A 14,881-nucleotide genomic window follows, 5' to 3' on the forward strand; every position below is an offset into this window, starting at 1 on the left:
ATATATTGAGTTTAAAAGTGCCTCAAAATAATTGAGATCACATTTCAGGACATTTGGAAATCAGGTTGATTTGTGGTAACCATAGTCATCTTAAATTTCAAACCATTTACTATCTGAAAGTTTTGATTTGAATGTATAACAGGAAATTGGAATTCTTTTGTCCAGGAGAAACCTCAAAAACCTTCTTTAAGGCATAGTTTTGTTGTTTGTTTGTTTGTTTGTTGCAGAGCTGTAAGGCATGGCTGCTTGTTTACAAAGCATCTCCTTCATATTCCCTCTGGAGTTGTATATCCAAACCTTAGTGGGTTTTGAAACTTTAAGCAAATTCTTTTAAAAAATTATTATATTTCTAGCATTACTAGATATTAAAAGTTAAGCAAATAGATTAATGATGTATACATTGGCATCATTTCACAAGATCAAGAATGCTGCAGGAAAAGCAAAATTGCAATCTACGTATCTATGGTACTAAAGAAGTCCTGTTTTTCAAAAATGGAAGCCCACTTCTCAGATTTTTCTGAAGGGCATACAATGAAAAGTGGAGGGGAAAAACACACACAAAAAAACAAGTGTTTGGCTTGTCACAGGAATCTGATTGCATTAAGTGGAAGGATTATTTACAATATGTTAATGCAAAGTTAAAATTTTTCCTTGGCAATTAAAAATGCTGTGCGCTAATACCCTGCTTTATAATGTGACTCAATTCAGCAATGTGGGGAATGTTTACTACATTTCCAGCTTGATGTCAAGCAATGGGGAATACAAGTTCCAGTTCTGCAAAGATTCATCAACTTTCTTAGCTCAAGAGAGAGGCTGAGACATGCAGAGAGGAATAAGACATAAAATAGCTCTGACCTCTATGATCCAAGAGTGGGAAAAGGCTAGATTATTACCCATCAGGCATACTCTCTAAGGCCTTTTTAGGAGCCTACAAAAATGTTTTAATTTCTTTTATAATCAGAAGAAAAGAAAGTGAACATTGGGGATTGGAAATGATATTGGCATTTGCACCAACATAGTCATAAAACAGTATGTTAATATGTTTTTACTATATATATATATTATATAGTACAATCTATTTAATATGTTTTGCCTTTGTGACCCATGAAAGTCTTACTGGGCCCTGGGGAAGGTATCCTACCCTGGTGAAGCAGCTGCTTTGCTCTACAAATACCTGAGGCAGAAATTTGATTTGAAAAATATTATTCTCTCTTCTCTTTGTTTCAACCGGATTCCTTAGGAAAACCAAACCAGTGTCAGAACAAACCCCTGAAGCAGTAAGAAGCTGGAGTGAGAAGGGCATGGTATTGGGACTAGGATTGGCTCTCATGCAACTGAGCTATTCTCATAAAACGACAAAAAGTGTCCATAGAGAGTCTGCTGGCAAGTATGTGGCCATAGGGAGCCGACATGCCCGGGAGGAAAGGTGTTGATTACATGGAGACTTCTAAAAGCTAAAGACTTGTTACCTTCTCTTTAGTGCCTAGAGAATGTGATGTGTGATGCAAATGCTCAAAACCTCTTAAATTGTAGCTGTCTGACCTCTATGGACCTCACATCCATCCCAGGCTTCATGGACAAAGATTCTACACTTGGCCACACTTTAGCCAAGCTCCTCAACCTTCTCCCAGGCCCAATCTGGGCACTTCCTTGTAAAATCCAGTTTTGGCAAGAAGTCTGTTAAGTCAGTTTAGCAAGAACACCTAACCCCCCCATATCTGTTCAACCTCAGTATCTGATCAGGCTCCTCAGCCTCCACCATACCCCAGGTGATGTCTGGTCACCTGGCCTGCCTTCAGCTAGAATCCTGTTAGGTCAGTTTAGCTGAATGCTCCCTGATATTTCCTGTTGGTAATCTTCCATCCACTGCCCCTCACCATGTTCCCTGTCTATAAATCCCCACTTTTCCATGGTGTATTCAGAGCTGAGCCCAGTCTCTCTCGCCTACTACAAGTCCCCATTGCTGTGGTCCCTGTAGCCATCACGATGGTCCTGAATAAAGTCTTGCTTACTGTGCTTGAATAGGTAGCATTGAAGACTTTTTTTCTTTGACATCATCCATGACAACATGAAACCTATTGGGACAGCATGACTGTGCAGGGTCTTCAGAGCTCAGCTTTCTGAGGCCCTCAGCATTCTTGCTTTTCCGACACCGTGAACCTGTTCCTGTTCTGTGTTGCAAGAGATCACTCAAGCCAGTGTTACTTAATACCGTCTCTTTGTGTGATAGATCTGAATAAAGTAATCGTGGCATACCAACATTTTACTTTGTTGAGTATTATTTCAGTGGGAGCCTTTCCAATGAAGGAAACATCAGCTTACCGTATTAGAATGCAAGCAGCTTAAAAACTACCCATGTCTTTCTGAAAAGGAAACATTGCCATGTAACTATGTATCAGTTTTCTAAGAACTTCATGGGCCTTCTGTATAGGAGGCCCTCAAATTTGGGGGTTCATCTGAGAATGTTTCTACTCATTAAGTTCAAATCCTCTAAATGATTTTTTGGTAAGTTTATCTTTTTTTTTTTTTTTTCTTTTCACAGAGTCTCACTCTGTCGTCTAGGCTGGAATGCAGTGGCGCAATCTTGGCTCACTGCAAACTCCACCTCCTGGGTTCAAGCGATTCTCCCACCTCAGCCTCCCGAGTAGCTGGGACTATAGGTGTGAACCACCACACCTGGCTAATTTTTGTATTTTTTAGTAGAAATGGGGTTTCATCATGTTGGCCAGGCTGATCTCAAACTCCTGACCTCAGGTGACCCACCCACTCTGGCCTCCCAAAGTGCTGGGATTATAAGTGTGAGCCACTGAGCCTGGCCTTGGTAAGTTTATCTTACCTGGCAAATACATTACATCTTCAAAGTAGCAAATTGTACAATTTCTTACATTTAGTTTACATAATAAGCAAACACAGTCACTTTTATATTGAGGTCTGGGATATAAAATTTGCTTCACTGAGTATATGAGGATCTAAGGTTTCAAACTAAATTATACATGGGGATTGTAGTGTTTTTCTAAAGGTAAAATTGTTAATGAACATATTTTTATAAATAGGTACTTTGAATTGCTTGTCAAAGTTTATACTAATTTAACAATGGGTGCAAAAATAAATACACAAAGTACCATATTTACAAAGATATGCATGTTCTCCAGTGGGCAGGACCCGGTGGTTGTTACATGTGAAATAGAAACTATCTCATGTTTCAGATATACAGATTCATTTCAGTGAGTGCTGAGCAAGATGATATTTTCCTATTTCCCTTATAGTAATGTTGGCACCATGTGAGCCACTCAGGCTTGGCCATAAGTTTCCTGCATAATCCTCTATGGTGGGAGTCCCCAACCCCCAGGCCACAGACCACTACCAGTCCATGGCCTGTTAGAAACTGAGCCACAAAGTAGGAAGTGAGCGGAGGGCAAGCGAGTAAAGCGTCATCTATATTTACGGCCTCTCTCCATCACTCACATTACCACCTGAGCACCACCTCCTGTCAGATGAGCAGCCACATTAGATTCTCATAAGAGCAAGAACCCTATTGTAAACTGCGCACACGAGGGATCTAGGTTGCGCACTCCTTATGAGAATCTTGTGCCTGATGATCTGCCACTGTCTCCTGTTACCCCCAGATGGAACTGTCTAGTTGCAGGAAAACTAGCTCAGGGCTCTCACTGATCCTACATTATGATGAGTTGTATAATTATTATATATTAGAATGTAATAATAATAGAAATAAAGTGCACAATAAATGTAATATGTTTGAATCATCCCAAAACCATCTGCCACCCCCAGTTTGTGGAAAAATTGTCTTTTAGTCCCTGGTGCCAAAAAGTTTGGGAACTGCTGCTCTATGGGTACTCTGCTTGTTGTCATTGAATACGGAAAATCGAGATAAGAGCTCAGAGGAGGGCCTAAGGGATGAATGGTAATATATTAGTCCGTTGTCATGCTGCTAATAAAGACATACTCAAGACTGGGTAATTTATAAAGAAAAGACATTTAATTGACTCACAGTTCCACAGGGCTGGGGAGGCCTCAGGAAACTTACAATCATGATGGAAGGGGAAGCAAACACGTCCTTCTTCACCTGGTGGCAGCAAGAAGTGCAGAGTATAGGGGAGAAGAAGTCCCTTATAAAACCGTCAGATCTCGTGAGAACTCACTATCACAAGAACAGCATGGAGGTAACCGCCCCCCATGATTCAGCTACCGCTCACTGGGTCCCTCCCATGACATGTGGTGACTATGGAAACTATAATCCAAGATGAGATTTCAGTGGGGACACAGCCAAACTATATCATTCTGCCCCTGGCCCCTCCCAAATCTCATGTCCTCATATTTCAAAACACAATCATGCCTTCCCAACAGTCCCTCAAAGTCTTAACTCATTCCAGCATTAACTCAAAAGTCCAAGTCCAAAGTCTCGTCTGAGACAAGGTGAGTTCCTTCTGCCTATGAGCCTGTGAAATCAAAAGCAAGTTAGTTATTTCCTACATACAATGGGGATACAGACATTGGGTAAATACATACCCATTCCAAATGGGGTAAATTGGTCAAAACAAAGGGGTTACCAGCCCCATACAAGTCCAAAATCCAATAGGGCAGTCATTAAATCTTAAAGCTCCAAAATCATCTCCTTTGTCTCCGTGTCTCACATCCAGGTTATGCAGATGCAAGAGGTGGGCTCCCATGACCTTGGGCAGCTCTGCCCGTGTGACTTTGCAGGGTACAGCTTCCCTCCTGGCTGCTTTCATGGGCTGGTGTGGAGTGTCTGCAGCTTTTCCAGGTGCACAGTGCAAGCTGCAAACATTTTATGATAGTTCTTTGGATTTCAAAAAGATGATAGTTCTTTGGATTTCAAAAAGATGCTTTGATTTACTGGTACTATTTTAAATAGAAGTCCTGTGCATTAATTCTTTAAAGGCTATCAGCTGTATGAAGGTAGAAGTCAGATAAACTTAAAGATAAAAATATAGTGGAGTCTACTATCAATTAATCATGGCCCAAAATTGATTATAAGTGATTCTGTAATTCTAGTATAAATGAGTGAAAATGCAGAGTTGATTAATCTGTACAACAAACATAATTATTACTATTATTACTTAAACATTGAGGTTCTTTTTGTAATATTGCATTTTGTTTCACTGGATTCTATGAGGATAATGGATTTAGAAATATATTACACATATGGAAAGATGATGTTGTTTTTAATGGCATTTGAAAATTTTAAATTTTCCAATGGATATGTTTTTATAATGTATTATTTGAATTCCCTATAAATTTTGTCACTTTTGATATTCTTTTTAAAATAGTGCCTGTGCAGTACTCTAGTAGATGCAATATTTTAGTTTCGTTGATCAGATCTTAGTCTTAGCAAAAGTTTAAACAGTGACATAATATTTTAAGCCACGCTATTTCAGCAACCTTTGAAATAATACCATGCAACTCATGTTTAATATTTCTAATTAGTTCATGAGATTCTTGCATCTTGTGCTTTTCTTTTAAAGTCAGGTTGTAAACTATGCCGTTGATGCACAGTGTAGGCTCTGTGTTAAAATCTGAAGGCATTCTCTGGCAAGGTTTGAAATTACCCTTATCTAGTGCCTCTCAGGCTGATGTGCATGAAGGTGACAAGTACTATAGGAAAAGGCTGGGGAAAGTCAGAGCTTGAAATAATTCAGGAAAGGGCACTGGTGGCACTGGTGGCATTTTATCGGACAAGGGAAATGCATCGGGTCAGTAACTACTAAGAGAAAGTCAGATCAGACAGGCCATCCATTAGAGCTTGTATCAAGGAGAGCTGTTCACATTGTCACATCAGGGGCAGAGACAAAGTGAGCTCTGCAGCACATCCCATTGCACTGAAGGGAAGAAGAGGGCAGTGTCTGGGTCCACATGCAGGTGTTACAGGCAGGGATATGGGTGGTGGTTGATGAGTCTCATGGATCCCAGACATGATTCTAAGTGCCTCAGTGGATTCTTCTATTTAATCTTTACTGTACATCTGTTAGATAGCTGTTATTATTGTACTCTTACATATGAAGTTCCAGGCACAAAAAAACCCAGTACATATATTGCTTTATGCTTAGAGTTATGGAATGGTCTTTTGGGTAATAAAAAAGGAAATGGATAGATTCGTGACCTTCGTATATGGCTGTGCATGCTGTGTACTGCACAACTCCAGGAGGCAACATTAACGTAATCCGCAGTGGGAAGAACATTTTCTAAATTTGTGCAGCGCCCAACCTGTGCCACCATATGTAGCAATATCCATTAGATAGTGATGTTGAAAAATAGATGGATATGTAAGTAATGGACACAACTGACTACCTTGATTTTTCTAGCAAGGGACACAGGAGTTATGGTTTGTAAAACCCATGGATAAATCTATGAACTAATGTATTGACATGAGACATTCTGGAGTGAAAAAGATAATCCAAGTGTACAGATCATTAAAATAGAGCTAAAATTCACAGAGAGTTGATGTTTCGCATTGAGGGAAAAAACGGCACATGATTTTGTGGTTATCTGTTGGTTTCCTGTTCTCTGGGCATCACCACACTGTCTGCTAAAGGTTTCCAGCTTACTCTGCTGCTCAGACACATGGTAGGCCTGCACTCTGGCCCTTTGTGAGCTGTGAGGAGATGTGTCACAGGCTACTTCAGAGCTACAGCGTCTGTCACCAGCACTTTCTCAACATCCCACACAGAGGCTTCTCCCTCCGGCTGGTCTCAGAGTTAAGATGACACCAAACAGAGTCTAGATAACTTAGGAGGAACACACAGTGTGAGCAAGAAAGAAAGCTTTGTTGCTGAAGCCACTGAGATTTGGATATTTTTCCTGCAGCCTAGATACATTCATCCTGAGCAACTTATGTTACCATTCTGTTTCTGCAAGGGAATGAGTATTACATTTTGCAAAATATTTCATTTCCCATTTTTATCCCTTAGGGAGTTTATAGCTAAGGGATCCTGGGATATTTTGGACAGTGGAATATCTGAGGCTTAATCAGACTTGGAAAGATAATTCAGATAGTTGGAGCAAAGGAAAAATGAGGATGGCTTTGGGCCAGGTAAAAACAAAACAAAATGAAACTAATGTTGAGATTCACTGTATCTTCAGAAATATACACATCTACTAACTTTTACTGAATGAATATTAGGGAGGTGAATGGCACTTCATTTGGTATCATCTTATGCCACATGGAAATTGAACGATTGTACATCTTCAAATCCCTTCGTTTTAACAACTATAGCAAGCCCTGCATTTTAATGCCACTTTAAATGTGTTTAAAATATTTAATCCTACTTAATTGTATGTTAAATTTTTTGACAATCCTTTTAAAGTGAAAATAATATCTAGTAGGAACAATAATATTCCTGTGCATCCTACTTATTAGTGCTTTGAATGCAAGTAAATGGTCTTTTGACCCTTTCTCATTTAAATTGTTTGCCTTTTTTTTTTTCATCCCAATCATGCTGAGTGAATTCTGGTGTTTAAAAAATTATATAGTGCTATTATTTTCCATGACAATGCTTTAAAGGGTAACTTGTGTGGGGAAGCATATTTAAAATTTTATTGTATTATTTCCATCACAGCAAAGCAATGTTAAAGCTTTTCCAGGGCTATAATGGTTCCTTTCATGTAGAGTTCATTAAATTCAACAGTGATGACCCTTAGAAGAGAGCTACTAAGCCCAAATGAGACAGGGAATTCTGTGTCAAAATGGGAGCGGGGAATGGCAAGGCAAGAGAAAGGTGAGTAGGAGACGCAGAGGCAAACCTTAGTCATCCCATGTCTGTTTATGATGCAGTTTTCTGAAAGATTATAAAATAGAGGCTGAGAGAACCAACACGCTATCAGTCTCAGGGTGACAATTACCCTGTAATAGTCTATCTTCAACTATCTTAGATAATGCATGAGAAAGTGCTTGATGAATGATTCCATCCTAACCACTATTTAAGCTCCAGGGCAGAGAAAAGAACCAGAATTTCAGATCCTTACGCCTCACTGTCTTGTATGTCTAAAATGTGCAGGGATCTAATGTCAGCTCATCACTTACCATGGCATAAAAATACATATATTTATTTATTTGTTTATTTTTGAGACAGAGTCTCGCTCTGTCACCCAGGCTGGAGTGCAGTGGCAGTGATCTCAGCTCACTGCAAGCTCCGCCTCCTGGCTTCACATCATTCTCCTGCCTCAGCCTCCCGAGTAGCTGGGACTACAGGCTCCCGCCACCATGCCCGACCAATCTTTTGTATTTTTAGTAGAGACGGGGTTTCACCGTGTTAGCCAGGATGGTTTTGATCTCCTGACCTCATGATCTGCCCGCCTTGGCCTCCTAAAGTGCTGGGATTACAGGCGTGAGCCACCACGCCCGGCCTAAAAATACATATTTCTCTGCAAAAGTTCATCTCGGTGCCTCTCTGCTCCTCAGAAGTTTTCTAAAAATAAGAGAAATCCCTTTTGGAGATGCAGAGACTTATTGTAGCAAATGACAATGCTCTTGGATTATCTTTCAATGAGATTTGGCAAAGAACAGTGTCCCTAACAGCTAGATGGCTTGATGCCCTTTCTACAATATAATGGCAATGACAAATCTATTTTTGCTTCAGCTCAGGCAGCTATGTTAATGTGCACTCTGTGAGTGCTGAACACACTTAGTACTGCCCCTCCGTTTTGAAACCTTTCATAAGAAGCCTGGAGTTAGATCTGTCCTCTTTCCTTCTGTTGTACATTGAGACTAACCTCTGTGGCTAAGCTTCCAATCTCACCCTTTTGCACTATAACCACAGAAATGTGCATATGATGGAAGGAAAAGGATTAGACTCTGCAAATTCACATTGTCCTATGTCACCAATTTTGAGGATTAAGTTTCAACACAAAATATTTCAGTTCCATAACAAAAGTCACTCTAGTGTCTGAGAAGGGTAGATGGTGAAGACAGAGGTGGCTGAATTTTAAGGCATTATTGTGATTAAATGCAATTATCTTACATAACACATTTTAATTATGCTAATAAGAGAGGATTACCCAATTAGAAAGTGTTTTCAGCTGGACCATATTAACACTCATGTGATGTATCTTTCCTGCTGTTTTAACTGTAGTGTGTAAGGATAAATACAAATTGAAATAGTACTCTAGGCTGTTTCCTGCTTGGTCAATGAATATTTTTCTGAACCATAAAATATGGATTTGCCAATTTAGAGAGTTAATAAAATTGCCCTAGATTTTCTTTTATCTTGGCAGAGGAACAGAGTTATTTTCAGCACGGAACTCAGTTCTCTGATTACTTTGTGGTCCATTTTAGTTGCCAATACCTTAGATGTTACAAAAGCAAGACAGCTTCATCAAACACTAAAGTATGACATGAACCACTACAGGAGACTCTTTGCATTTTGCATTTTTATATTAAATGTGATAATAGTTTAGATCATTTATTTATTATTTTCATGGAATTGCATTGTGCTCATGCTGAAAGGAAAATGCTTTCGATCTGCCCATTGAAGCCTCAGCAATTTGGAATGAAAACTTAGAATAAAATAATCTAAGGCATGTTTTTTGAGAGAGATTCACATGAAAATTTAAATTTTTTTTTTTTTTTTTTTTTGTTGAGACAGAGTCTCGCTTGGTCGCCCAGACTGGAGTGCAGTGGCCGGATCTCAGCTCACTGCAAGCTCCGCCTCCCGGGTTCACGCCATTCTCCTGCCTCAGCCTCCCGAGTAGCTGGGACTACAGACGCCCGCCACCTCGCCCGGCTAGGTTTTTTGTATTTTTTAGTAGAGACGGGGTTTCACCGTGTTAGCCAGGATGGTCTCGATCTCCTGACCTTGTGATCCGCCCGTCTCGGCCTCCCAAAGTGCTGGGATTACAGGCTTGAGCCACTGCGCCCGGCCCGAAAATTTAAATTTTAAAACCTAAACTCATCTATGTGCTTTCAAATAGAGTACAAGATATAAAGAATATAAAGAGTGCATTGTAATTGCTGGGCACATATATATATATATATATATATTTTTTTTTTTTTTTTTTTTTTTTTGAGACGGAGTCTCGCTCTGTAGTCCAGGCTGGAGTGCAGTGGTGAGATCTCGGCTCACTGCAAGCTCCACCTCCCAGGTTCACGCCATTCTCCTGCCTCAGCCTCCCGGGTAGCTGGGACTACAGGCACCTGCCACCACGCCCCACTAATTTTTTGTGTTTTTAGTAGAGACAGGGTTTCACCATGTTAGCCAGGATGGTCTCGATCTCCTGACCTCGTGATCCACCTGCCTTGGCCTCCCAAAGTGCTGGGATTACAGGTGTGAACCACTGCGCCTGACCCTGGGCATATTTTTAAGAAAAACGTTTTATTGTGGAAAACTTCAAACAAACACAAAAATAGAAAGACTGTAATATTAAATCCCCACAACTTTATTCCCAAGCGTCAATACTTGTCACCATTTTATCTATCTTCAAACACAATCACGGTCATGATATTTTAAAATTTTGGATTGTCATCCATGAACAGAAAATAAGTGTTTCAAATGTTTCGTGATATACTGCATAAATTGCTATGACAATGTGTTTCTTCAGAGTGTATATACTTTCAAAAAGGTAAATAGTAAAAGAGTTAAATTTAATAAAGATATAAACCATATTAGTATCTTGTGTATGTCAAACCGTCTCAAAACTTAGTTGCCTAATGCTATACCCACATATTTAACTGCTGATCTTGTGGGTTGACATTTGGGTTCAGTTGAGTGGTTTTCCTTAGATGACTTTGGCTGGGTCTGCTTCAACATCTGACGTTGGTTGATGAACAACTGGGCTACCTGGTTTATGACAGCCTCATCTGGAAGGCAGGAACACTTAGGGCCTCTCTGCATGTGGTTCTCTCATTCTCCAGCAGGCTAGCCCAGCCGGTCCTCAAGGCTATAATTCTAGTGGTTCCAAGATCAGCAGGAGAGGACAAGCTCAGTGTGTGGATACCTTGCAAGTCTATGCTTGTGTCTACTTGCTCTAGAGCCCAAACAAGTCACCTGGCTAAGCCCAGCTGCAAGGGTAGATATAAAGACAACTCTTAAAGGGTGTAGCTGCAAAGGCACATTACAAAACAAAAGAAAAACCAAAAAAGAACATGCATACAATGGAGGGAAGATTCTGTGGCCAGTTTTACAGTCTACTTCATAAAGTTAGAAGTCTTATCAAAAGGAGATGAAATTGACATAGCAAATTAGGACTTCCAAAAACTCTCTTCTCTGTGAAATCAATAATAAACCTGGAGAAAGTTGTCAGAAATAACTTTTACAGAACTCTGGAAATTAGTCAAAGGCTTGTTGCATCCCCTGGGAACAACGGTGGGATCTCAGTAAGAAGAGTGTGCACGTTGGCATTTGAGCTTACCCTACTGCAAGCCTGTATTCTCCCACTGAATGGTGGCTGAAAAAACAGCAGTCCGTGGGTTCTCCAGCAGGCAGCAGAGGGAGCAGAGTATGGCTGGAGCTTCAGGAAATCCTCATTCCTAATGATGGTGTATTTATCTGTGTTTGACCTGATATGGAGTTGGCTAGTACAAAGAAATATTTTCTCTGAGGGAATGAAGCCCTGATACGTATAATACATGGATAAATGTGGAAAATAATGCTCAGTAAAAGAGCCTGATACAAGGGAACACAACATCTAGGATCCATTTATATGAAATGTCCAGAACAGGCAAACCCATAGAAAGAGAAAGGAGAGATAACCTTTGCCAGGGGCTGGAGGGAGGAGGGATAAGGAGCGACCTCTCATGGGTAGAGGGTTTCTTTTTACAGGGATGAAAATATTCTGAAATTAGGTGTTGGGGTTGGTTGCACAATTTTGTGATAGAAAACCACTGAATTGTCCAGATTAAGATGCTAAATATTATGGGATGTGAATTGTATCTGACTTTTTAAAGAATGAAATCTATCATTTCAATATTTTTTTTAAAAAAAGATAAAGTAGACTGGGCTTGGTGGGTCATGCCTCTAATCCCAAAACTTTGGGAGGCTGAGGCGGGCAGATGGCTTGAGACCAGGAGTTCGAGACCAGCCTGGACAACATGGGGAAACCCCGTATCTACTAAAAGTACAAAAATGTGGCAGGCACCTCTAATCCCAGCTACTTGGGAGGTGGAGGTTACAGTGAGCTGAGACTGCACCATTGCACTCCAGCCTGGGCGACAGAGCAAGACTCCATCAAAAAAAAAAAATAATAATAAATAAATAAAAAGTTGCAATCTCTGCAACGTTTAGTCCAGACCAGCACTCCGTTTTTCTTCGTCTGCCCAAGGTTGTAAAGGCAACTTCAAAACCGAGTTGTCCCAAAGGAGTTGAAGACTTACTTCCATGCAAAAACCTGGCCATGGATGTTTATAGCAACCTTATTCACAATTGTGAATTGGAAGCAATGAAGATGTCCTTCAGTAGATGAGTGGATGAGCAGATGAGTGGTACATCCAGACAATTGAGTATTTTTCAGCACCTAAAAGAAATGAACTGTCAGGCCACAAGAAGGCATGGAGGAAATTTAAATGCATATCACTAAGTGAAAGAAGCCAGTCTCAAAAGGTTCATACTGTGTGATTTCAACTATGGGACATTCTGGAAAAGGGAAAACTATGAGAACAGTAAAAAATCAGTGGTTGCCAGTGGGGAGAAGGAGGGATGAACAGGTGGAGCACAGAAGATTTTTAGGGTGGAACACAGTGAACCTACTCTGTGTGACATTATATAATGGTGGATCCATGTCATTATACATTTGTCCAAACCCATAGAATGTGCAACACCCAGAGTGAACCCTAATATAGACGATGGTGATGATGATGTGTCAATGTAGGTTCATCAGTTGTAACAAATGCACTGCTCTGGTGCATGAAGTTGATAATGGGGGAGGCTGTGCATGAGTTGGGGAAGGGATATAGAGGAAATGTCTATACCTTTCACACAGTTTTGCTATGAATGTAAAATTGCTCTAAAAGTAATATTAATTCTTACATACATAAAAAATAAGGTTTTAACTCATAATAAACATACACACCAAGTGGTGACACTTGAGCTGTAAGCTGGCCACCTAGGTGGACTCATTCAGCTTTCCCTGGGTTCTAAGATATAGAGTGTACTCTTCTATCCAGAATGTGCATTTTGTATCTGACTTGAACCTGGACCCCAACAGAATGCCACCCCAAGTCCAGTGAGCCTATTTCACTTTGCCCATGTGAAAAATACTCCACTATGGGGCCCACCATTTAATGCAATATGAACAGTGCTCCAAGGACTTGTGTACTATAGCCATCCCCTGCTCCAAACCCTTCCTTTGCTTGGAATCTCTGGCCAACTCTGTCCTATCCAGCTCATATAGTTTGGCTGTGTCCCCACCCAAATCTCATCTTGAATTGTAACTCCCACAATTCCCACGTGTCCTGGGAGGAACCTAGTGGGAGGTAATTGAATCATGGGGACAGGTCTTTCCCATGCTGTTCTCATGATAGTGAATAAGTCTCATGAGATCTGATGGTTTTAAAAATGGGAGTTTCCCTTCACAAGCTCTCTCTCTCTTTGCCTGCCACCGTCCATGTAAGATGTAACTTGCTCCTCCTTGCCTTTCATCTTCCACCATGATTGTGAGGCCTTCCCAGTCATGTGGAACTGTAAGTCCAATAAACATCTTCCTTTTGTAAATTGCCCAGTCTTGGGTATGTCTTTATCAGCAGCATGAAAACAAACTAATACAATAAATTGGTACCAGTAGAGTGGGGTGCTGCTAAAAGGAAATCTGAAAATGTGGAAGCAACTTTGGAACTGGGTAACAGGCAGAGGTTGGAACAGTTTGGAGGGGTCAGAAGAAGACAGGAAAATATGGGAGAGTGTGGAACTCCCTAGAGACTTGTTGAATGACTTTGACCAAAATGCTGATAATGACATAGACAATGAAATCCAGGCTGAGGTGGTCTCAGATAGAGAAGAAGAACTCATAGTGTTTTAGCAAAGACACTGGTGGCATTTTGCTCCTGCCCTGGAGATTTGTGGAACTTTGAATTTGAGAGAGATGATTTAGGATATCTGGCAGAATAAATTTCTAAGCAGCAAAGCATTCAAGATGTGACTTGGGTGCTGTTAAAGGCATTCCATTTTATAAGGGAAGCAGAGTGTAAATGTTCAGAAAATTTGCAGCCTGACAATGTGATAGAAAAGAAAATCCCATTTTCTGAGGAGAAATTCAAGCCAGCTGCAGAAATTTGCATAAGTAATGAGGATCCAAATGTTAATCCCCAAGACAATGGGAAAAACATATCCAGGGCATGTTAGAGGTCTTCACGGCAACCCCTCCCATCACAGGCCTAAAGGCCTAGGAGGAAATAGTGGTTTCATGGGCAAGCCCAAGGTCCCCATGTGGTATGCAGCCTAGGAACTTGGTGCCCTGTGTCCCAGCTGCTCCAGCCATGGCTGAAAAGGCCTAACATAGAGCTCTGACCATGGCTTCAGAGGGTGGAAGCTGCCAAGCCTTGGCAGCTTCCACATGGTATTGAGCCTGCGAGTGCACAGAAGTCAAGAATTGAGGTTTGGGAACATCTGCCTAAATTTCAGAAGATGTATGGAAATTCCTGGATGCTCAGGCAGAAGTTTGCTGTAGAAGTGGGGCCCTCATGGAGAACCTCTGCTAGGGCAGTGCAGAAGGCAAACAGGGTCAGAGCCCCCACACAGAGTCCCTACTGGAACACTGCCTGGTGGAGCTGTGAAAAGAGGGCCACCATCCTCCAGACCCCAGAATGGTAGATCCACTGACAGCTTGCACCATGCACCTAGAAAAGCCACAGAAAATGCCAGCCTGTGAAAGCACCTGGGAGAGAGGCTGTACCCTGCAAAGCTGCAGATGTAGAGCT

General features: G+C 40.9%; 1 protein-coding gene across 3 annotated transcripts in view; it reads left to right on the forward strand.

The window, feature by feature from the left end:
* Positions 1-14,881, forward strand: part of STS (steroid sulfatase) — a 285,243-nt gene that overhangs the window by 192,883 nt on the left and 77,479 nt on the right. The window lies entirely within an intron of this gene.

This window comes from Macaca fascicularis, chromosome X, assembly GCF_037993035.2.
Source record: "Macaca fascicularis isolate 582-1 chromosome X, T2T-MFA8v1.1".
Lineage (NCBI taxonomy): Eukaryota > Metazoa > Chordata > Mammalia > Primates > Cercopithecidae > Macaca > Macaca fascicularis.